Below are 23791 nucleotides of genomic sequence, written 5' to 3'. Positions count from 1 at the left end.
TTCCTTTTCTTTTTAAAAAAATATTTTGTTGATTTACAGTGTTAGTTAATTTCTCCCATACAGCAAAGTGATTCATAGGGAATATGGTCTATCACATGATGGTTTATTATAGGATATTGGATATAGTTCTGTGCTGAATATACTGCGCTATACAGTAAGACCTTGTTGCTTATCTATCCTATATGAACTAGTTTGCATCTGATACTCCCAAACTCACAATCCTTCTCTCCCTTAGCAATCACAAGTCTTTTCTCTATACTGATGAGTTTATTTCTGTTTTGTAGATATGTTCACTTGTGTTATATTTTAGATCCCACATACAAACAATACTACATGGTATCTTTCTTTCTCTTTCTGACTTACCTTCACTTGGTATGCGCATCTCTAGGTCCATTCACATTGCTGTGAATGGCAGTGTTTCATTCTTTTTTAGGAGGTTGTTTCAACTGTTGGAAAAATTACCAATCTTTTTTCCAAACTGGCCATGCCATTTGACTCCCTTTCCAGTGATGTGAGAGCATTCCGGTTGTTCCAACAGCCTGACCAACCCCTGTTGTCAAGCACGTTTCACTGTTCAAGACTGTTGCCTCTTTTTAGTGAGTTGTCATTTTATTATTTTTTATTTTATTTTTAATTGGATAACGATTGCTTTACAATGCTGTGATGGTTCCTGTCACACAACAACATGAATTAACCATAAGTGTCCCAAGTACACTTGAACCTCCTTCCCATCCCTCACCCCCCACCACCCCTCGAGGTTGTTCCAAACCATCAGGTTGAGCTCCCTGTGTTATACGGCAACTCCCCACTATCTGTTTTACAGAAGGTAGTGTATCGTCTTTCTTATATTCTAAGTAGAAGCTCTTTGTCAGAAATATATTTTGGAAAATTTTCTCCAATCTATCTGTTCATTTTTATGATATATTCCATTGAGCAGAGTTCTTGTTTGCTTTTTTTCTAAATTGGTAATGTTTTCTGAATATTGTCTTAGAAATCTTTGTTTACCTTTTGGATCTTTTTTTTAAAATTACAGTTTTATTTATTTATTTGTTCTTTTTGGGCATGGCCTTGTAATATGCAGGATCTTAGTTTCCTGATCAAGGATAAAACCCGAACACGTAGAAGTGGAAACAGAGTCTTAACCGCTACACCACCAAGGAAGTCCCCTTAAATTTTGTTATTTTAAATTCTACACTTAGGTCTAAGCTCCATGAAATATTCAATTTAGTGTGGTGTGAGGTAGGGGACTGAGCTCACTCTTTCACCATACAGATACCCTGTGATTTTAGCATCATTTGTTGAAAACGCTTTCCTTCCTCCCTTGAATTACTTTATTGCTTTGGTCAAAAATTAATTCACCATATACATATATGTCTATGTACCGTCTCACAGGCTGCATTAATCCATGTGCCTATCCTTATGCTGATAACAAACTGTTATCAAGCTGTGTTAATGACTGTAGCTTTATATTAAGTCCTGAAGGCAAGCAGTGCGAGTTTTCCAGCTTTGTTCCTTTTTAAGGGTGTTATTATTTGGCTATTCAAGATCATTTGCATATCCATATAATTTTAGAATTAGCTTATCTATTTCCATTTTTAAAAAGCCTTTTGGAATTGTGATTTGAATTACATTGAACTACAGATCACATCTTGACAACACTGGATTTTCCACTCACACAAATATAGTATATCCTCCCATTTTTAACATCTTTAAAATTTTTTCTTAGCAATATTAAATAATTTTTAGTAGAAAGGATTCACATATCTTCTCTTCAATGCATTGCTAATTATAATTTTTAAGATATTGTGAAAAAATGATTTATTTCCCAATTCTTTTTCTGCCAAATATAGATAAATAATTGATTTTTCTTTATGTACCATGTATCCTGAAATATGGGGCTTCCCCAGTGGCTCAGAGGTAAAAAATCTGCCTGTAATGTAGGAGACGCAGGAGCTGTGGGTTTGATCCCTGGGTCAGAAAGATCTTCTGGAGAAGGAAACAGCAATCCACTCCAGTATTCTTGCCTAGGAAAGCCCAAGGACAGAGAAGCCTGGCGAGCTAAAGGGTCCTAAGGGTCCCAAAGCCCAAAGGGTCGCAATATGCTGGACACAGCTGAATGACTAAGCACATTGAGCACATCCTGAGATACTGGAAAATCCATTTAAATAGTTCTAGGTGCTTTCTTCATTAACGCCTTAAGGTATCCTTTAAAAATATTATGGTGTCTGTGAGTCTAAATTCTTTAAAGTAAGTAATATAATTTTTGTTTATAATTATGGATAGTATAAAATTCTCCCTTTTGAATTTTTACACTTTTAATTCATCTTGCATCATTGAACAGACTAGAACTTCCATACAACACTGAATAGAATGTTCAACATGCCTGTCTTTTTATCTGATCTTAGGGGGAAGACACTCAGTGCTTCATCATTAAGGATTAACTGTACGTATTTTGTAGATGCCCTTTATCAGATTGAGTATTCTGGCTTGCTAGATGATATCTATTCTAGTCTGCTTGCTGAGGATCTTTGTCATGAATGAAAGTTGGATCTGGTTAAATGCTTCTTATTCTTATTCATGGTTTTCTACTTTAGCTTTCATTTGGCAGATTACATTGATTAATTTTTGAGTGTTGAATCAAACCTGTTTTTCTAGAATAAACTTTGATCACGACATAGTATACGTTTTAAATATTTCTGAAGATTTGTCAATATTTTGTTAAGGATTCTTGCATCTCTGTGTTAGAATGTTTTCTTTTCTTATATTGTCTTTGTCCTGATTTGATAGAAGGTTTTAACTCATAAAATGATTAAGGCATGTTTCTTCTTCCTCTTTTTTCTGAGTTTGTATATTTCTCTCAAATTATTGACAGAATTCACCTCTGAAACCATGGAGTTCCAGAGTTTGTTAGAAGATTTTAATTTAAAAATACAAATTCTTTCATAGGGCCAGAGCTATTCAGAATTCTATCATCTTGTATCAGATTTGTTTTGTTGGGCAGTTGAGTTTTTCAGGCCTTTGCCCATTTCATCTGAATTGTAGAATTTGTTGGCATAATGGTCTTCATAATGTATCCTTTCTACCCTTTCAAGGTCTGTAGGACCGATAGTGACAGTGATTCAATTCCTGTTAAATGAAATCATTGGTAATTTCTGTTTCCTTTCTGTGTTCCTTTTGTGTTTCCTAGTCTTTTTAAGAGTTTATCAAATTTATTAATCTTTAAAAATTTTTGACTTTGTCAATTTTATTTCTTGTTTTTCTGTTCTTTCTTTGATTTCTGCTCTCACCTGTGTTACTCCTTCCATCTACTTATTTTGTCTTTGTTTCTGACCTCCTACGATGGAAATTTCGGAGAAGGCAATGGCAACCCACTCCAGTACTCTTGCCTGGAAAATCCCATGGACGGAGGGGCCTGGTGGGCTGCAGTCCATGGGGTCGCTGAGGGTTGGACACGACTGAGCGACTTCACTTTCACTTTTCACTTTCATGCCTTAGAGAAGGAAATGGCAACCCACTCCAGTGTTCTTGCCTGGAGAATCCCAGGGATGGGGGAGCCTGCTGGGCTGCCGTCTATGGGGTCGCACAGAGTCGGACACGACTGAAGCGACTTAGCAGCAGCAGCACAATGGAAATTTAGATCATTAATTGTTAAACCTTTCTTCATAAGATAAACATTCAAAGGTACCATTTGGTCCTCTAAACACTGGCTTAGCTGCATCTCTCACATATTTATTTGGATATTAATTAATAAAAATAAACAGTAGCAAAGAGTTATACAAATAAAATAGTGCAAAGAACACCCAATATCCTTTATACAGATTCACTTAATATTTCTTTCCATTTGCTCGGCATGTGTGGTGGGTATAATTATTTTTTGAAACATCTGAGAGTAATTTATATACATCTTAGACCTTTACCCTTAAGTACTTAAATGTGTATTTCCAGGAGTAGGAATATTTTCTTCTATAACCACTGCAATTATCAAACTCACACATTTACACTTATGCTGTACTTTAAACTAATATACCAGCCATATTCCAATTGTGTCAGTTTGCCTAAAAAGGTCCGTAATAGCATCTCTCTCTCCTCTAGTACAAGATTTTACCAGTCAAGTTTCTTTAGCCTTAGGTACTCTGGAATGTTTCCACAAACTTTCTTTGTATCTTTGCATAGAAAGTTATCCATTTGGGGATGGTGAGATTTCCTGGTGATTAGATTAAGGCCATACACTCTTTTTATTTTTTTCAATTTATCTTTTTTAATTTTAATTGGAGGCTAATTACTTTACAATATTGTATTGGTTTTGCCATACATCAACATGAATCCGCCACAGGTGTACACGTGTTCCCAATCCTCAACCCCCCTCTCACCTCCCTTAGGACAGCACCTCTGGAGAAACACAGTGTCCATCTGTCCTTATTGGTGATGTTAAATTTAATCATTCAGTCAAGGTGCTGTCAATTTTTTCAGAATAAACTTATCAGTTTTTCTTATTTTAACGAGTAATCAGTATGTAGGAAAAACACTTAAAAATCATGTCAATATCTTGCTCTCAGCAAAATCTCCTCCTGGATTTAGTATCTGCTCAACATTCAGAAAACGAAGATCATGGCATCCAGTCCCATCACTTCATGGGAAATAGATGGGAAAACAGTGGAAACAGTGTCAGACTTTATTTTTCTGGGCTCCAAAATCACTGCAGATGGTGACTGCAGCCATGAAATTAAAAGACGCTTACTCCTTGGAAGGAAAGTTATGACCAACCTAGATAGCATATTCAAAAGCAGAGACATTACTTTGCCGACAAGGTCCGTCTAGTTAAAGCTATGATTTTTCCTGTGGTCATGTATGGATGTGAGAGTTGGACTGTGAAGAAGGCTGAGCACCGAAGAATTGATGCTTTTGAACTGTGGTATTGGAGAAGACTCTTGAGAGTCCGTTGGACTGCAAGGAGATCCAACCAGTCCATTCTGAAGGAGATCAGCCCTGGGATTTCTTTGGAAGGAATGATGCTGAAGCTGAAACTCCAGTACTTTGGCCACCTCATGCGAACAGTTGACTCATTGGAAAAGACTCTGATGCTGGGAGGGATTGGAGTCAGGAAGAGAAGGGGACGACAGAGAATGAGATGGCTGGATGGCATCACTGACTCGATGGACGTGAGTCTGGGTGAACTCCTGGAGTTGGTGATGGACAGGGAGGCCTGGCGTGCTGCGATTCATGGGATCACAAAGAGTCGGACACGACTGAGCAACTGAACTGAACTGGTGATTCTTTTATGACCCATCTTTACCACGATGATTGCAAAATAATGACTCCAAGCGCCAGTTTCAGCCCTTAGCACTGTAGTAGAAACTAGAGCCTCCTTTCACCTGGATTCATGTGTATGTATGTGTGTATATAGGTGTCTCATCTATGTACTGGATCTACCTATCTATTTAGTATCTATCTATTATGAATGTGGATTCATGATTCCCTACTTTCGCAGCACTCATCACTCATCACCCTTTGTAATTATTATGGTGCTCACGCATGCTTGCTTATGTGCATGCATGCTCAATCGCTTAAAGTGTCTGACTCTTTGTGACCCCATGGACTGTACCTCACCAGGCTTTGTCCATGGAATTTTCTAAGCAATAATACTGGAGGGGGTTGCCATTTCCCCCTACAGGGGAATCTGCCTAACCCTGGGATGGAATCTGAATCTCCAGTGTTCCCTGCATCGGCAGGCAGATTCTTTATCATTGTGCCACCTGGAAAGCCCATTTTGGTGCTCATGTCGTCTCAGAGTTGATCAGCGGGAGCTCCTCAAAGCTGGTTCCAGTTCATTCAGTTTCTCCCCTGGGTCATATACGATTGTGGTGACTATACCAAAACTATTTTTGCATTCTATTGTCAATCGCCATTAGGCTGTTCATACCTTCACATATGTATGAGCACTGCCATCATATGAACTCCTGTGCATATCTCCTATGAACACATATGTTCTAAGACAGAGCTAAGCCTATTCTTAAGATATGGGAATCACGTTTCTTGATCACAACTATTTTGACCATACCTATTTGAACATAACTTTCTTGATCATAAAAATTCACTAATATGGTAACAAAATAAATAAGTTTGCCAATTTATACTTTCATCAACAGTGAATGAGAGTTTATATAAACATCCTTCCCAACACTTGGTAATGTTACACAAACTCACACACACAAACACACAGCACATTCATCATTTAACAGATTTTAAATAGAAACTCATCGCTGTATAAATCTACATCTTTTCAGATGTGCATGGGCCACTAAGCATTCCTTTTGGGAACTTTAGACATTCATCTACTTTACTCTCATTTTTTAAGTTGAAAAATGAAAACGCTGATGCATTAAGTGACATGCCCTAGATCACAGAGCTGTCATGAATTAGACATGAACCCAGATATGCTAACTCACATACAAAAAGCAAAATTTCCATCCATCTAACCAGTCTGACACTGTGTAGATTTATGACTAAGAGGATGTGTCAATTTACATGGTGTGTGTGTAAAATGGGTGGGATAGTTTTTTTTTTTTTAATTAACATTTTGGTTTGAGGTCTTGAAAGCTATTCTGGGATAAATATAACCTTCAAGGTAAGTCACCCACAATGTAGCTTTTACCCCCAATCTTTTCCTGAGTAAAATTAAACTAAAATGAATCAAAATCCCAACAACCCTGGAGAGACGTCCTAAGGAGACAGTCCTCCACAATAGTGCTTATTTTTCGGTGCGGGTTTATAGCCTAAACAAATAAGCAAGGCATCAAGTCAACCTCAGCAGCCTTTCTTTGTCTCTCTCTCTAGCATCCTGTGTAAGACACTGTCCCCAATTAGGAGAGGCCCCAGAGCACTGGCCCAATTCAAGGCCAAGAACCACTCAAGGAAAGCTGCATCCTCCAGGTGCCCCAGGAAACCACGGCTCCTCCTGGCCTGTGGCTTTCACAGCTCTGCTTGCCCACTACCCTCATGCCTGCCTGCTCGCCCAGCCTCACCACCCTCTCTGCCTGGGGATCACTCATTAGCCTGGGATTAGTAGCTGTATCAGCAGCAGGGCGGGCAAAGCCCTGTGCCCTGGGCTGTGGCTGCAGAGAACTGTCTGGGGAGGGAGGGCTCAGCTGTCCGAGTGCCAGGCACATGTCAAATCCAATTTGGGAGAGGATCTTGTTAAGCTTCCTTATCTGATGACAAGCACTCCTTAAAAAAAAAAAAAAAAAAAAATCATCAGTTAAGGAGGTTTTGCAATGTCTACCAGGCATCCTTGCTCAGGTCAGATAATGTTTCCTGTCAAGAATATATTTATTCTGTCTCTCCCATCAGTCACTTGGTTCAAGGAAATATGATTAGTCATGGAGGACTTACATATAAGCCTTCTGGTCACTAATTAGTTTTTGACCTTCAGAAGTTTTGGGACTCATTTCTGTGACTGCAGAGTCCAGCATCTTCACAAGTAAAGGGCACAGAGCTGTTTTTGTTTGTTTGTTTGTTTTTAATTTTTAAAAAACTTTTTATTTTGTATTAGGGTATAACTGATTAATTGGAGAAGGCAATGGCACCCCACTCCAGTACTCTTGCCTGGAAAATCCCATGGATGGAGGGGCCTGGTAGGCTGCAGTCCATGGGGTCGCTAGGAATCGGATTCGACTGAGCGACTTCACTTTGACTTTTCACTTTCATGCACTGGGGAAGGAAACGGCAACCCACTCTGGTGTTCTTGCCTGAAGAATCCCAGGGACGGGGAGCCTGGTGGGCTGCCGTCTATGGGGTCGAACAGAGTCGGACATGACTGAAGCAACTGAGCAGCAGCAGCAGCATAATCGATAAATAGCGCTGCGATAGTTTCAGGTGAACGGTGAAGGGACTCAGCCAATCGTTGAGCTACAAGGTGTTAAATTCTACTGTACAGTAAAGTGACTCAGTTATACATGTACACATATTCTTTTTTATATTCTTTTCTGTTATGATTTATCATAGGATATTGAATACAGCTCCCTGTGCTACACAGTAGGAACTTTTTTTTTTAATTCACTTTTAATTGAAGGATAATGCCCTTACAGTATTGTGTCAGTTTCTGTCAAACATCAACACGAATCAGCCACAGGTACACCTATGTCCCCTCCCTCTGGAACATTCCACCCCTCCCAGTTGTTACAGGGCTCCGGTTTGAGAGGAACTTACTGTCTACCTAGGCTACCTTGCTGATATGCTAGCTTGCATCTGCTAACCCCAGACTCTGCCTGCATCCCTCCCCGACTCAGCATCCCCGCGGCAACCACAAGCCCCATCTCTATGTCTGTGAGCTCATTTCTGTTTTGTAGATGTTCGTTTGTGTCATATTTGGGTCCCACAGATAAGTAACGTCACACGGCATCTGTCCTTCTCTTTCTGTTGGAAAAGTTTTCAATTAGCAATGATCCTGCCTCAGAGAGACCCCACTGGCTATGAGACTGCCACTCCACAAAACTTGCCTTTCTCTTTCTGACTTACTCCACTTAGTTTGACCATGTCTAGTTCCATCCATGTTGCTGCAAATGGCGTTTTTCATTCTTTTTCATGGCTGAGTAGTATTCCACTGTATATACGTACCACATCTGCTTTACCCATGCATTCAGCAATGGACATTAGGTTGTTGCCATGGCATGGTTCAGAGCTGATTTTCAGTCCTACTTGTTACCCTTTCAGAACCATAAGCATAAAAATAAAATAAAATAAGGTGCCCAAAATAGTAAAACCAACTGCTTGTGAAACAGTACTTTCCTACATGCTAGCAGTAACATAAGTTGTTCTGACCCTGTTGAAAAGGAATTTTCCAGAAGGTACCAAACTCACAAAAGCATATGTACTCTGACATTCTACCCATGGGGTTTTCCAAGGAGAAAAGTGGGGCTAAAACCAGTTACATACCTGGCATGGGCTAGGCATGCTTACAGTCACTGTGCTACTATTTCTGCACATCAATGTTTTGACACATACCCTTACTCCCATCTTATAGAAGAGGAAGCTAGTAAAGGGCTAATGACTTATCTAAAGCTGCAGCATTATTACAAGGGAGAAACTGCATTCAAACTCCATCTGCCTGAGTCCAATCCCCTGTTTCTTCCTCGGTAAAATATTGCCTTGTGAGGAGGTCTATGCATGAACATCTTCACTGCAGCATTACTCATAGTAGCAAAATGTGAGAAAAGAAAAAGTGGCTGATAACAGGAAAATGTTTGGGTAAATTATGGGAAATTAACCCCATGGATTATTTTGCCTTTTTATAAATGATAATTTTAAAGGTTATTTAGCAGTGTCAGGAAAAGCATATCATAAAGACGAGAATTGAACACAAAAGTATTCCTAGGTAACCATTATAACTATATTAAAATGCATATCCATATGGAAAAATTGTTCCTGGGAACTTGGAAAATAGACGAGTTTTTAAAGATATTAGTAACTAAATATAATTTCTCAAAATACCCATTATTGTTGTCAAGTTGTATTTCAAGACAGACACTTGTTTGGGTGGGAAGAATAAATACATGCAGGATGGAAAGGACGAGAATTTGAATACTAGCTATTCCATATTCCATATTGTGAAACTGAGCAACTTATGTATAATCCCTGAGCCTCAGTCTTTTGCATCTGTAAACAGTGATAATATGTTTAACTTCACAAGGTCAGAGTGCAAATTAAATAAGTTAAAACACATGCAAACACTGAGCCTACTGTGATAGATCCATTAACAAAAATATCATCCACGATAAATTCATTGGCCAAAAATAAATTAAAATGATGGTCCTTCCTAAGCGTCCACCCCCTCCAAACTTGCCTATAAGTTTTCTGAGGCAAGACACCCCTGAACAGAAAGTGATCTTTCAGCCCACACACGTATACATGCTCACAGGGCAGTGAAGGGAGGGGAATAAACAGAGGAATTCACCCCTGGTCAGTGTCATTCTGAGCTCAAACCAGCCACAGATCCGATGCTTCACCAGCACTGAATGCATTATGTATTAATCCCTGGGCTCTGCAGTGAAGCCCACATGTGAAACTAACCCTGCCCTCCTCCTCTGGGCATTTACCAGATAAGACCTTGTTACAGGCTGGGCAGTGAAGCTCCCCGAAGCTTCTTATAATGAATGTCCTCGCTCTAGAAGACATCGTAAGCTCTGGTCTGTGGGGCTGTTGGGGAAAATTTTCCCCAGCTTCAATATTGCTAAGAGAACAGGAGACATTCGACAGGACAAGCGAGACCTATTAATATTTCTCCACGGTGTTAACAGCAGTGCAGTCATGCTCTCTAAAGTTGAACTTGCTCTCTGTCCTGTTCCTACTTTCTAAATCAGATGCAGGGTCAAGGGACTGGGGATGAGAGAGGACAGAGCTAAACAAGCACAGATGGGTTTCTGGCAATCAGCGGCACCCAGACCCGCAGCATCCTAGTGGAGAATATACACCTGGGCTCTGAAGCACAAGCCCTGAGCTCACAGCACCAGGTGACCCCTTGGTTAGAGTGAGCAATCTGCTCCCCCTGCCAAGGAGATACACTCTTGCTTCCAGCCAGGGCCCAGAGAGGGGGGTGAGGGAAAAGAGAGTGGTGGGATCAACAGAGAACAATATTACCAAAAATTTACTATCAATCCAGTGAGAGGAGCCTAAACTTGCTGATTTGATACTCACCACCTGCCAGGAAGACACTGCTACCCATCATTTTAAAGAAGAGGAAACTGAGGCTCCAGACTGGCATTAGTCATCTATTAGTTGGGTACTTCCTCCAGGCAAGGAGCTAGGACCTCTAAGGAGACACGAAAAAACAGAAAGGGGGATTTCTCATTCGGCTGTGACGCTTGTCTCCTGGGGCTCCTCAGAATGCACTGTTCCCTTGGGCAGATGCTCACAGATCAAGAAGAAGTTGGCAGTCCCCTTGTCCAAGCCGTCTGCTCCTTCTCGTGAGCACCAACTTGAATGAAACAAACCGGGCGCCAGGACTGGGAGCAGCGCTTTCAAGGGCTGCACTCAGAACAACTCCTGCCTCCCAGCGTAAGGAGGCTCACTGGGCATCCACCAGTTCAGGAGACTATGTGTTCTGTCTGCTTGCAATGCAAGCAAGGATGCCCCAGCAGGCTGGGCGGCAGTGGGGTGACTGCTGCTGGGGCGATCCCTTCTTCCCCAGGAGTAGGAAGAGCATAGTATATGGAGTCAGGACACACACACACACACACGCAAACACATCTGGACTGAAACTGCCGTTACCATTTGCTTGCTGTGTGTTTTAGACCAGGTCTCCAAACTTTGGGGCATAGGATGTGAACTCAGGATACACACACACACATACACATCCACCCACCCCTTGGACTGAAACTGATATTACCACTTGCTCACTGTGTTTTTCAGACCTGCGGTCTCCAACCATTTGGGAACCAGGGTCCAGTTTCGTGGAAGACAATTTTTCCACAGACCGGGGGTGGGATTTCAGGATAATTCAAGTGCATTTGTTTGCTATGCATATTACTTCTAATCTAATGTGGCTGCTGATCTGACAGGAGGTACTAATGCAGGGCCCGGAGGTTGGGAACCCCTGTTTTAGACCACTCTCCTAAGCTCTTAGATCCTCATCTGCAGAAAAGGCTTGGGCGGGTGGGGAGCTAAAAGTGAATCAGGTGTCAGGTAGAGACTACAACTAGCCCAGTGCCTGACCAGTAAGCAATGTTCTTTTTCCCAGAACAATGTTTCTGGGCTGAGAACGGTGAGGGTTCATGGAGTTGAAAAAAAGAAAACAAAAGCCAAACAAACAAAAAATAGGAGATCAAGCGTCCTGAGAGGTGGGTGAGATTCAGCCTGTTATTCAAAGAGTGATGGTTCAGGCCCAGCCAACACCATCCCCCTCATCTCGGAGCTCATGAGAAAACCACAGGGAATGGCTGAGAGCTATGAGCCAAAGGAGCAGGACAGAGGTTAGGGAAAAGAACAAGAAAGCCTGACAGCTATCAGAACATTTTGAGTATTTCCGTCCAATTTTGATTTTATAGCCCAGGGCTATGTCTCATGAGCGGGCTTCGCAGATGGCATAGCAGTAAATGTTCCGCCTGCCAATGCAAGAAATGCACGAGATCTAGGTTCAAACCCTGGGCCAGGAAGATTCCCCTGGAGGGAAAATGGCAACCCACTCCAGTATTCTTTCCTGAAGAATCCCATGGACAGAAGAGCCTGATGGGCTGCAGTCCACAGGGTCACAAAGAGTCAGACACAACTGAGCTCACTCGTTCACATGTCTCATGAGTGCAGTGCACACCCTATGATTAAAGCCTTGTAGAAATGGGCACCTAAAAAATTTCAAGGAATCACTTAAGACACAGAGACAGCTTCCCCTCACATGCTCATGTCAGCGATCAGTCCCCTTGCGGGTCAGCACATTAATTCAAGCCAAATCCATTCTGCTTTCATTTCAGCTCTTTTCTCCTTTAGTTCTCTTCGGGTGCTAGCTTGAAAGTGAAACGTGAAACTGAAAGTGTCAGTCGCTCAGCCATGTCCAACTCTTTGCAACCATATGGACTGTAGACCCCCAGGCTCCTCTGTTCATGGGATTCTTCAGGAGAGAATACTGGAGTGGGTGGCCATTCCCTTCTCCAGGGGATCTTCCCAGACCAGGGATAAAACCCAGGTCTTCTGCATTGCAGGCAGATTCTTTATCATCTGAGCCACCAGGGTCACCCTATTACACACTCTGGGTATGTGGCTCGTGGATAGCAGTCATGCACTGCACTGGCCAATCAGTGATTATAGCATGCAGTGTCCTGCCTCGGGTATTCTGGATGGTACAGAGGTGGCTGCACCTCTCTTTACTCCACTGCAGGGATTCCCCAACCTCTGGGATCTAAAGATCTGAGGTGGAGCTGACATAATAATAAGAAAGTGCACAATAAGTGGAATGGGCTTGAATCATCCTGAAACCATCCCCTCTGCCCCAGTTGGTAAAAACAGTGTCTTCCAAAAAATGAGTCCTGGTACCAAGAAGGTTGGGGACCATTGCTCTACTGAACTGCGATACACTAGAACTCATATTTTCCAATCACCCATTTAGCACTGGAATTATCATGATGGGTAACCATCCGACTCCTGCTTGGACTCTTCCTGTGACTGGAAGCTTTCTGCCATCCCCCACCCCTGGCCAAAAAAAAGCCATTTCATATAAGGCTCCAGTGCTGAGTCTGCTGCTGCTGCTGCTAAGTTGCTTCAGTCGTGTCCGACTCTGTGCGACCCCATAGACGGCAGCCCACCAGGCTCTCCCGTCCCTGGGATTCTCCAGGCAAGAACACTGGAGTGGGTTGCTATTTCCTTCTCCAATGCATGAAAGTAAAAAGTGAAAGTGAAGTTGCTCAGTCGTGTCCGACTCTTAGTGACCCCATGGATTGTAGCCCACCAGGCTCCTCCATCCATGGGATTTTCCAGGCAAGAGTACTGGAGTGGGGTGCCATTGCCTTCTCCAGTGCTGAGTCTAGAGACCTATAAATTCCTAATACATATGTATGTAAGAAGGCCACTCATTGATAGCTCAAACTGTTTTTCATTGATTACTCCATTGGTTCGAAATCTTTCCTTCCTTAACTTTTATGCCGTCTCATTTGGAGCTGCTCTAATATTAATATTGGCAAATCTCTCCAGGCTGAACATTTCTGCTTCCTTCAAACACTCTTTCTACTGCTTTGTTCCCAGACCTGCCCTACCTGCTATATCTTGGTTTCTCTCATCTGGACAGTGATCCCTGCAGAATGCAACATCTGTAAATACCACATTTCCAATGTTCCCTTGAACCAAAACTCTTTTTATTCAGGGGTCTATATGTATATTAATATAGCTCAAGCAGCGCATTTAGGTATATACATGAAAATATGTTCCAAGCACATAGGACAATTTCTCAGGAGACAACTAGGAGAAGGCTGATGGGGTTCATTCCATATGGATTCTGAAGACCAACACTAGAGACACAAACCCCAGGAGGGCAGGAAATTGTGTGAAGCAGACGCGGACACCCTGAGGTCAGCACCTGAGATCTGCTGTTGGTGCAGCAGAAGGTGGAGGGTGCAGATGACTCTTGGCAAAGTCACAGAGAAACCTGTTTGACTCAGAGGCCCCTGAGTCTCTTCCTTCCTCCCTCCTGATCTAGCAGATGAGGTGGAAAAGGGAACAACTTTCAGTTCAGTTCAGTTGCTCAGTTGTGTCCAACTCTCTGCGACCCCATGGACTGCAGCACACCAGGCTTCCCTGTCCATCACCAACTCCTGGAGCTTGCTCAAACTCATGTCCATTGCGTCAGTGATGCCATCCAACCATCTCATCCTCTGTCGTCACCGTAACCTGGCTTTCAATCCTCATTCTCCCAGGCTGTGTGGTGTCAGACAAATGCCTTTCCCTCTCTGAGCCTCTGTTTCATGATCTGTGTAATGGGAACAAGGACATCTCCCTGTCCAGGTGGCTATGAAGATCAAGGAAAGCAATAGAGTCCCTGGCAGAGCTCTGGAAGCATACAAGGACACAGACTGGGGCTTGCACTCTCCACCCTGAGGATTCTCCACCCTCTTTAGAGCAGCCTGCATTGAGCAAAGGCCTTACATCAGCAATTGACAACCTGGTGTGGGCCCGTGAGGTGGATGATTCCACCCATGGGGGTGCTTGTCTGCTAAGGTGTTAAAGAAATCTGCTATAGTCAGGGGGTGGCTGTGATGCTGGTGGTGGCATTTGATTTTATTTCTTACCAAGCAGCTTTCATGAAGGCTCTGAAATAGCTGCTGCCCCCTCTCCGTCTCCCTCCACCACCTGCTTTCTCCTTCGAGGTGGGACTTAAAAGATGCCATCCACAAACTCACAGTAACTGCTAGTGTGTCTCAGCTACAGGGCAGTATTTTCTTTGGCTGCACTGCACAGCATGTGGGATCTTAGTTCCCCAACCAGGGATCAAATCCATGCTCCCTGCATTGGAAGTGCAGAGTCTTAACCGCTGGCCCGTCAGGGAAGTCCTGACAGGGCAGTATTTTCCATGGAGTGATTTGGTAAGGGTTGCAGACATATGGGCAGAAACCAGGTTTCCTTATTTACTAAGCTAATCTCAAGAGCTGCTATTTCAATACCTTTTGCAAGTATGTGTGTGTATGTGTGTGAACTGTATGTAATGGGAACCATCAATATGTCAGTTTTTTTTTTTTTCATCCATTTATTCAACAGCCCTTTACCTGTCGTATTATGGTCTAAGGACTATACTAGAGGCTGAGGAGAGAAAGATAAATAAGATCCTGTATCTGAAGGAACAGGGAGATGTCAGCAGACACATTCTAGAAGTATCCAGTCTATGTCAGCCAAACATATAAGTAAGGGAAGCCAGAGCACCGAGGAGGGAGAAGAGAACACTCCCCTGGAGCAGAGGAATCCAGAGGGCCTCCCAGAGGAAGTGCCACGTGGTTGGGACCTTGACAGGTGAATAGAAGTCTTCCCAGTGCTGCAACAGAAGCAAGATATGTGCAACAGAGCAGATCTCGGAAGACTGAGAGTCATGGGCAGGCACATCAGTTTTGGGGGAACGAGCATACCTGAAACTTGGGGTTAGTGGAGGGCCACGGCAGAAGGGGAGACCTAAGGAGTTCAGGTCCCATTTGGGAAGACTCTTAGTCAAGGAACGTGACCTGAAGAGGAGGGACTGCAAGCATCTCGACAGAAGATGTACAGAGAGTAGCCGTGGGGGTGGAGACAAGAAAGGCTGGGCTCCAGATAACGTGTGTCAGAAAGAATTTGCAGGACTGGTGATGGATTGGATGGAGGTGGGGCCCTCCAGAGGATGGAGAAGTCGCTAATGACTCTGAGGTTTCTAGTTTTGGAGATCAGTTGGATCCAATAACGTCATCACTAACCATGATGGAGAACTTAGGGGGAGGAGCAGATTCCGGGGAGGCCGGGGGGTGGTGGGGCGGGTTGGGAGCGGGTGTTAGAGGGGCGTGTCTCCCATCAGCTTCAAGGACATTGCTGTGCCCTGGCCTTGGAATGAACAAGAGCTCCACAATGCCCTTGAACGACACCCGCTAACGTGATGTCTTAGTTAGGACCTGAGAGAGTCTCCATGGGGCTTTGGGACTCTCCCTTTGGCTGCAGGCTGGGGCTCCCCTGAGTCACGCTGGGTGTCAAGGTGAGGAAGCACAGAATAGTGGTTAAGAGTATGTGCTCCAAGATCAGGAAGTCCTGGGTTCATATCTCCTCTCATCACTAACAGACTGTGTAATCCTAGGCAGTTTATTTACTTTCTCTTGAGCCTCAATTATCATCTATAAAATGGGTATACTAATAGCACCCATCTAATAGAGTAGCAATGGGCTTTCCAAGTGGCACAGCAGTAAAGAATCTGCCTGCCAATGTAGGAAACGAGGATTCAATCCCTGGGACAGGAAGATTCCCTGGAATAGGCAATAGCAACCCACTCCAGTATTCTTGCCTGGGAAATCCCATGGACAGAGGAGTCCAGAGGGCTACAGCCCATGGGGTTGCAAAGAGTCAGACATGACACCCAGCACAACAGAGTAGCGAGGGATTAGATGAGTTAATGAATTTAATAAGATGTTCAGAAAAGTGTCAGGTACACCGTAAGAACTCACAAAGGAACATGGTTAACAGTATACTTTTTTCCTTTAAAAATATTATTATTATTTGGTATGGAGACATCTTCAGCAGACAAGGACCAATTTCCTACAGCTTCCTGTGTCTAGGATTCTTCCAGAAGATCCCATCACGGTTGAGGCAACGCAGTCATAAAGCACTGCTGTCCTTTAGACACACAGACCAGGCTCCTGGCCACTGTCAGCAGGATGTGCCTCTGGCCAGGGTCCCGGACATGAGATGGGTTTGTGATGATTGCTCACGGGCCTCTGGCCAGGTCCTCAGTCCTGGAAAGGCTGCCGGTCAGGGTCAGGAAATAGAGCAAGACCATCTGACCTGGAGGCCGAGCCACCTCCCCCTCTGAAAGCAGGTGAAGTATGTCCTTACCTCTCTGAATCCTAAGTCTTCTCTGCAGGTCCCTTGTGAGATGTCGAGACTGTTGGGCTTCAGTCCAGGGAATGGCTGCTCTAAGGTTGTGCTGTCCAAGCCCAAAGTTAGGCAGCAGCCCAAAGTGACCTTGAACATGGACAGGTAACCATGCTGCCCTGGCTGCATCCACCATGTTGATAGCCAGATGATCTTCTGTGGGGCTGTCTTAGGCAGAAAACTATTCTTGCCCATTCCTCAGCCTTCACACTGGAAGCCAGAGGATCCGCAGCAGAAAAGATGTTTCTCTTGGAATCAGAAAAAAGGTCCCCCTATAAACTGCCCTGTCCACTTTCCTCATCTTGGCCCCCATAGATTTCCTTCTGGGCTAGTTTTACTAAGGGAGCAAGTATGAATCAGGATGTTGTATAAAGGAAGAGGAATAATAAAGCAGATACACCAGAAGCACCATGGTTTGGAGTCAAAGGAACATCAGTTTGAGTTCCAGCTTTACCTTTTACTAACTCTGTGAGCTTGACAGGCTACTCAATTCTTCTAAGCCTCTATTTCCTCATCTGAAAGTGGAAATAACAGGATCCTCTTCTATATAATGCTAATGTATCAAGTAAGATAAATGAAAACACTGCTTTGTTCCCCTGATTTTTTATACCAAAATATACACAGTTTGACTTTCATACTTAATTTAAACGCCTTAGGTTCCTAGGATAGTATTTAGATGACCGCCTTCTCATTTCTCCTGTGTGCCTGCAAAATCAACCACCCTGACCCCATCACCACGTGCCCAAGTATGACCCATTCTTCCAAGCCCAGCTCTAGAATCAATTCCTCTTTGAATTCCCCTCCTCCTACACACACACACACACACATGTGCACACTTCTGGAAGAGATCACATCTACTCTCTATGAATTCCCACAGCAATTTATCCCGTCTCCTGGTGGTCAATACTTTTTATTACTATCTTGCCTTGCAGCTGTTTGTGGACTGTAAGTTCTGGTCCAGCCACAAATCCCATTATGACTGTAAGCTCTTCGAGAATGAGATTTGTGGCAGGTGTATCTTGAAGTCCCCCAGGATACTTGATGTAAGGTGAGCACCAAGAAATAATATCCAGTGAACGGGGCAACTGATGCTCCATGTCTTCACTGCCACGATCCATCATCATTGCAAGTGCCTTTCTTCTCCAAATTCACCTCAGAACAAGAGGCACACTCATTTCTTACAGGTATCCAACTACCTCCAAGAATATATGGTATCCGGGCTTTCCTGGTGCTCCAGAGAAAATGAAGGCTAAGACTCTGCACGCCCATGCAGAGAGCCTGGGTTCAACCCCTGCTCAGGGAACTAGGTCCTCACACGTTGCAACTAAGACCTGTGTGTGTGTGTGTGTGTGTGTGTGTGTGTGGAGTGTGCTCAGTTGTGTCTGACTCTTCAACCCCATGGACTTTTCTGTTCACCAGGCTTCTTGCACCAGGCTTCTCTGTCCATGGAATTTTCTAGGCAAGCCAAAATAAATAAGTAAATGAAATATTTTTAAAAGACTGCATGACATCCAACTATAATATCTATAAGAACATGCAGTACCCAACTTCCACTTGGTGTCTCATGAGAGAGATTAACTTGACAACCAAAACTGAAACCTCCTCTGTCTGCCTACCTCTCCCACCTGCCACCTGCTCCTTTGGCTTATTCTCCAGCCCAGTGGGAATCTGACAGCATATTGTGTGTGTGTGTGTGTATGTGTGTGTGTGTGTGCACGCGTGTGTGCTCATGCACATACATTTCACTTAGATGAGATAGAGTTAGTGCTGGAATGGTTAAGACTTTTGGGGGTGTTAGGGTAGAATGAATATATTTTCATGAGGGAAGGATATTAATTTTGGGGGTTGGAGGTTGGACTGTTAAGAATGGTGTATGTATTCCAGACAGTAGACTGGAAGTTCTGAACCCCAATACCTCCACTGTGACTTTATTTGGAAATAGGGTCGTGCAGATGTCATGCTGGAATCGGGTGGGACCCTAATCCAACATGACTGATGTCCCTAAAAGGATAGGATAAATACACAGGGAGGAGAAGGCCATGTGGCGATGGAGATGGTGGTATGCACCTGTGAGCCAAGGAAAGCCAAGGAATTCCGGTAAACCCCAGAAGCTAGGAGAAGCAAGGATGGGTTCTTCCCTACAGATTATAGAGGAAGTATGACTCTCTCCACACTTTGGACTTCTAGCCTCTAGAACCTAGACAATAAATTTCTGTTGCTTTAAACCACCCAGCATAGAGGACTTTGTTAGGGCACCCCCTTGGAAACTAACACACCCACTGTCCTTCCAGCCACTGGAGAGTGACCTGGCCTCCTGTGCCTTTTCAGCCTCCATCCCAGCCAACATGCCCTCCCATCCTGTGTCTCCTATCCACCTTCTCTGACTTATTCCAATCATCACACCCTTAATTTAGTCTTTCTTCTGTACATACCTGGATTATATTAAACAAAACAAAACAACCTTCAAGTGGGTGTTCCTGTTACAGGTTCCGTCAAGTTTAAGTGTCCCTCCAATCCATCATCCACCCCGCTGTCAGAGACATTTTCCAAAGTATCATGCTTTTCCCTGATTAAATCCCTGTAGTGGTGCCTCTGAGTCTTTAAGACATTGACAAATACGTTTAAGCATCTCTATTTAGCTCAAGAGCCTTCACAATGAGGACTGCAATAATCGTTCTGGAATCACCTCCTACCCCCAAACTCATGCACTCTTTTTGCTCCAAGCCTACTGAAATATTCCAACATCAAATGACTTGTCTAAACAATAAGGGCCTTCACATACCGTTGCCTCTGCCTTCAACTTTACTTCTTTTCTTCCCTTATCCAACCTTAGCTCCTGCTTTGAAAGGAGGTGAGATATCACTTGGTTCTGGAAGTCCTTTCTGAACCTTCCCCCTCCCACTCTAAATTGGATGTTCCCTCTATACTTTCATGCTATTCGCAGCACGTTTCTATCCCTAGACTGAGCTCTTTGGGTGCAGGAACCATCTGTCTCACCAAAGCCAACATAATCACGGGGCAGGAGCCTAATCCATAATGATCCCGTTTTACTTTGTTTATTTTACTTATTGACTTTCAACCCTTATTTTTATTGCGTGGGGCCAGGCCATGTGCTAAGAACTTACATGCATCATTTCCTTCCCTCCTCTCACCAATCTATCCATTTAGCATCATTATATTCCCATTATGATCAAGGAGCCTGACTCAGAGAGATGACATCACTGCCCACCACACTCAGCTAGAAGGTGGCAGAGGAGAGAACCTAGGCCAGGCACCCAGATGCCATCACACTGGCTGGGATGAAGGGACGAGCCACTGAACACTGGAGAAGTCTCACAATTAAAAGTCATCGCCCGCAGTTCATTGGAAAGCAAATGGAAACCTCTCTAGTTCCACTTGCCACTTCAGTATCGACTTGCTTCTTGTCAAAGAGAGAGACAGAGAGCCATCCTCCCATGGTCGAGGGAGTTACGGTCCCATCCGTCACACCCAGCTACGGGTGTCTGTGTCAGGGAAGGGAAAGACTGAACACAAATGTTATCAACACCAGCAGAGGCAAGTGGGGAGCTATTTTATCAACCTCAGCACAGAACATCAAACCGGAGCCAGGGCTGCACCCTGAGCCTTATTTTCAGTGTCTGGTGGTGAACAGAATCTTGAGAGTGGAGGCGCCCTCCTCACACACACCCCACGCCTTGTTGGAGGCAAAGATGAATTAAAAACACAAGCTGCTCGGGGAGAGATAAATCAATTTTCATCAGAGTGGCGCCCCTGACACCACCCTGACAAATCAATATATTTCTCCATAATGGAGTCACTAAAGCTGCAACCAAGTCACTGGGAAACACAAAGCTGCCTCATAAAGAATATCGCCAAGTAATAGAATATCCAAATCTGAATTTCAATTATCCACCTTCAAGGGCACACTGATGTCTTCAGGAGGGGAGTTTATCAAAAATTCATGGGGCCTGACTTCACTGCCCCCAGTCAACAGTTCTCTGGGCAGCCAGTGATACCACTGCTCCAAGCTGGCAGAGGTGAGCCTCAGCCAGCCAGTGAGAGAAGAATCTAGAATCCCCTGCAATCTGGGTGTATTCAAGGGGGGTGGGAAGCTCTGAGCAGACAACCCTGCCTGCTAAGATAACCACTGCTGATGCTAGAACTGGAGAGAAGATTCACAGCTGCGTGGGTGGGTTCTAGACTGGCTCAGTGGCCGTGCCACCTAGATGGAGCTCCTGAGCTCAAACCAAACTGGTGCCATGACCCAGAAACCCAACGGAACCCCTTAGACTTTTCAGGAGTGGGAGGGAGCTGACTCATGGGAATGGCAGTCAGCTTCTTGCAAGCATCCTTTGTTCAATGAAGATGTCCCCAGGAGTCACCTTAGTCACACACCTGCTTCTCACTCAGATCTCTGAGTCATCATGACAGCGACGATGAACACAGAGGTCGCGTATTGGCCTGGAGCCAACAGCCATGAGAGTCTAGCCCTGAACCCTGGAACCGCCCCATATAACTGGAGTAGTCTCGCTCCCCTCCGTTTTCCTATCTATGAAATTCAACCATGGAATCTTACCTCCTAGGATCGTTGTCACCCTGGCTTTTATTAAAGGTTCCTTGGGCTGGGGATCATTCAAAGCTCTTTAGAGAAGCTCTTTATTCTATCTAAGTCAGTTGTTATCACAACAACTTGGTAGAGTTGGTGTTATTTTTCTCACCATTTCACAGGTAAGGAAGTTGAGGCACAGAGCTTAAATAAACACAATAATACATGGAAAGGGCTTCACACAATGCCTGAAACCTTGAAGAAGCTCAATGGGTGTTATCACCTGCTGAGATGATAACATTTAATACACTTTCTGAGCAGTTTAAAAGCTGCTTCATGCACCTAGGCATCATTGATCTGTACAATAGCACTTTTTAAATCCAGATTACTATGAGAGTCTCACAAGAGGTCTGTTGACCTCTCTGATGCATATCCCTGAGCAATGCTAGAGAAAGCTGGTGATACCATGTTTCTATTTCTATTCTTTCAATGGATTCTCCATGCCTTCTCAATAAAGTTCAAACCTCTTAAATTCATGGTCAATGATTCCATTGATCTGTCCATGGCTGGCCTGTCCAGCCTCAGTTTTCAGTCCTCTCCAAGTCACAATTTACATTCCAATTACCCAGATCTTTCAGGGACTGCTGCAGACACCTTGGCTCCTCCTCCGCATGATTTAATGAATGAGCCACCACGATCTGTAGGGATAGTCATCCCCATCTCACCAGGGGGGAAACTGAGGCACAGCAAGATCATGGGACCAGCTCACAGCCCCACACATAGCCTGCCATGGAACCATGTTCTTATGCCTGATTCCTTCGCTCAGTCACAGGCACCTGGACATGGGTGGCGGGTAACTGGGTGCTGAGGAGCCGGTGGGAACCCAGACATGTGAGCCCTTGATGGCAGAGATCAGAGAGCATGTAACAGAGGCATTGGTAACCACCCACCCCGAGTCACAGCTGGATAACGTGTCTCAGCCCCCACTGTGTGCTGGAACGGGGCCCTGGGACGGAGTTTTCTGCTCATCAGAGTGTGAAGGCAGAGAAGTGGGTCAGCTCTGACCCGGCACACCCGAGAGCTGGTATATCTCCTCCGCTGTCTTGTGGTAAGACACAGAGGACCCGGGGGAGGACGGGAGGCCCGGGGCGCAGGTAGAGCCACTGTACGCAGGGAGAGCCCTGGCTCTAAACCATCATGAGGAAGGCGTTCCACAAAGCACTGATCAGACAGGCAGTGACGTTCATCTGCGGTCAAAGTCTAAGCCCGGGAACACAGGGATCATCCATCTGAGCTGTCAGCTACCCCCACAGATGAACACCCAACACTAGAAGGCTGCAGCTGGGCCTGGGCACCCCATATCCTGTGGAACAAACCCTCAGCAGCCAGAGATGGGAGCCTCCCAAGTTAGTGATCACCCTCAGGAGAACAGGGGGTCACCCCAGGAGGGCCCAGAAGCTCCGTGCTCCTCCCCCCTAGTCCTTGCTCTATGCAGCTCCTCCATTCGGCTGTATGAGTTCCTATCCTTTATAATAAATTGGGAAAAGCAAGAAAAGTTGTCCTGAGTCCTATGAACTGTTACAGCAAATTATCAAACCTGAACAAAAACGATGTGTGTGCGTGCTCAGTCACTAAGGCGTGTCTGACTCTTTGCGACCCCATGGACTGTAGCCCACCCGGCTCCTCTGTCCATGGGATTTCCCAGGCAAGAATACTGGAGTGGGTGGCCATTTCCTTCTCCAAGGAATCTTCCTGACCAACGGATCGAACCTGAGTCTCCTGCGTTGGCAGGCAGATTCTTTACCCCTTGAGCCACTTGGGAAGCCTCCAAACAAAATCGTGGGCACCTAAATTCAAAGCCCATTGGTCCCACAGGAATCCAGGACTTGGGGTGGCGTCTGACATGGGGGACAGTCTCGTGCGACGGAGCCCTTAAGCTGGAGGCCTGCGCTATGTCCGGTAGAGTCAGAACTGAATTGAATGGAATTGAAGGACACCCCATTGGGGTCCCAAGAACTGAAGCATTTGCGAGGCAAAGCCCCACACATTTGGTATCGGTAGAAAGACATCAAAAAGAGAATCAGGGCTTCTCCAACTAGAAATGAGGTCTGACTATCGCAGGATCTAGGTCCCTTCATCTCCTTATCTCCCGTCTCCCTGTCCTCCTGATTCTGT

General features: G+C 44.5%; 1 protein-coding gene and 1 pseudogene across 1 annotated transcript in view; both read right to left on the bottom strand.

Annotated features, from left to right (window-relative positions):
* Positions 1-23791, bottom strand: part of ASIC2 (acid sensing ion channel subunit 2) — a 1206384-nt gene that overhangs the window by 1146795 nt on the left and 35798 nt on the right.
* LOC132343147 (uncharacterized) lies at positions 8411-8492 on the bottom strand (annotated as a pseudogene).

Source organism: Bos taurus, chromosome 19 (assembly GCF_002263795.3).
Source record: "Bos taurus isolate L1 Dominette 01449 registration number 42190680 breed Hereford chromosome 19, ARS-UCD2.0, whole genome shotgun sequence".
NCBI lineage: Eukaryota > Metazoa > Chordata > Mammalia > Artiodactyla > Bovidae > Bos > Bos taurus.
The sequence above is the reverse complement of the archived record's forward strand: the minus strand, read 5'-3'. Positions and strand labels throughout refer to the sequence as shown.